The following is a 2,024-nucleotide window of genomic DNA, read 5'->3' on the forward strand; positions in this document are numbered from 1 at the left end:
TGTCGCTACAAAACTTTAAAAATTAGCGAGGCATAGTGGCACACACCAATAGTCCCAGCTACTCTGGAGGCTTGAGCCCAGGAGTTTGAGGTTGCAGTGAGCTATGATGATGCCACTGCACTCCAGCCTGGGCGACAGAGTAAGACCTTGTCTCTAAAAAATAAATAAATAAAAATAGAAAGAAAGAAAGAAAGAAAGCTGGATCTACCTCATTCCTCACATCAAAATACTTTCCCAATAGATTTATTTTTATCATTCTTGCAGTGAGGGAAACATTTCTAAGCAAAATCCAAACCCAAATCTGTAAAGAAAAAGGTAGATATGTATGACTAAATAAAATGTAACCACTGTTAGAGACAAAAATATTATTTGCAGCATGATACGCTAGCATATGCAATATGATAGAGTTAAATTCCTTAATGTACAAGAGTTTACACAAATCAATAAGAAAAGATGAAAAATAAAAAATGGTCAAGAAAATACAGTCTGCTACAAAAGAAATACATATAGCCAATAAATGTACAAAAAGATGCACAACCTCACTCAAAATCAAAGAATTCTAAACCAAAATAGAAAGTGATGTCTCTTTATCACCGACTAAGACAAAAACATTTAAGTTTGTTGACATCCAGTGGGGTCAAGGATGTGGGGAAATAAACATGTTTACACCTGGAAGGAATATTAGTTGCTGCAAACTTTCTGGAAGACGATTTATCTATATTCGCTAAAATTTTACACGTACATGTCCTTTAGTCCAGGGGATATTGGAGCAAGCAGGTTGGAAGGAAAGATAAGCAGAGAGAGAGCTGTTTGGATGAATGAGAGTTCAGAGCGGGACAGAGCAGGTGATGTGAGGGCAGAGCTGGCCAAGACAGCTGGAAGCCCAGGACAGACGTCGCCTCACCCAGCCAGGGCTTGGTCAAGGTGCTCTGTCCAGAGCAGCTGCAGGAGCAGCAGGAAGACAAGCTCAGTGCCAGAGGAATGAATAACTCCGGGGGCCATCTGCACAGGGAGAAGTGAGCTTAGGAAGCAAGCTCTGGAAAAAATAGAATGCCGAGGATCCTTGAAGAGGTGACAGAGAGAATCTGCCTCAGGCTACAGGTGTGTATCTTCATTTGCTTTGGCGTTCAGCCCAGACACGGAAGGGAACAAGGAATCATTCCAAGAGCAGAAATGGGCGCACTCCCAGACACGCGTCGGGAGGGCGCTGAGGAAAGGGCAGGCTCAGCTCTGCTCACATCTCAATGAGAAGAAGGGAAATTACTGTACATTTTTTGAGATTTCTGATAACTTTTCCTATCATTTGTGGGTTTTGGTACCCCATTTCTCTTTGTAGAGAAATAGTTTAGTACCGTGGAATGGGATGTGTACACAGGAAAGGGCATAAAACAAGACAACTTCACAAATTAGTGAAAACAGAACACCTGTGTAACCACCACCTTGATGAAGATATAAACCTTGCCAGCCCCAGAAGCCCCCTGGGGCCCCTAATAGATTGCAATAGCCCCCCATGAAGATAACCACTAACTACCCTTTTATAGTCATCGCTTCTGTGCTTTGCATTATGGTTTTAACATCTGTGCGTGTGTGTGTGTGTGTGTGTGTGTGTGTGTGTGTGTGTGTGTGTGTGTATCATGATCTAATACCATTTCATTTGGTCTGGGCTTTTTGTTTTGTTTTGTTTTATTTTGTTTGAGACAGAATCTCGCTCTGTCACCCTGGGTGGAGTGCAGTGGCATCAGCCTAGCTCACAGCAACCTCAAACTCCTGGGCTCAAGCGATCCTCCTGCCTCAGCCTCCCTAGTTGCCGGGACTACAGGCATGCGCCACAGTACCCAGCTAATTTTTTTTTCTATTTTTAGTATAGACAGGGGTCTCACTCTTGCTCAGGCTGTGTCGAACTCCTGACCTCAAGCAATCCTCCTGTCTTGGCCTCTCAGAATGCTAGGATTACAAGTGTGAGCCACCGCACCCGGCCCTGCTTTCATTTTTTTATACTTTCCAGTTCCCTGCCGAAATGTCAA

The sequence above is a fragment of the Propithecus coquereli genome, unplaced genomic scaffold (genome assembly GCF_000956105.1).
Source record: "Propithecus coquereli isolate 6110/MARCELLA unplaced genomic scaffold, Pcoq_1.0 Scaffold598, whole genome shotgun sequence".
Lineage (NCBI taxonomy): Eukaryota > Metazoa > Chordata > Mammalia > Primates > Indriidae > Propithecus > Propithecus coquereli.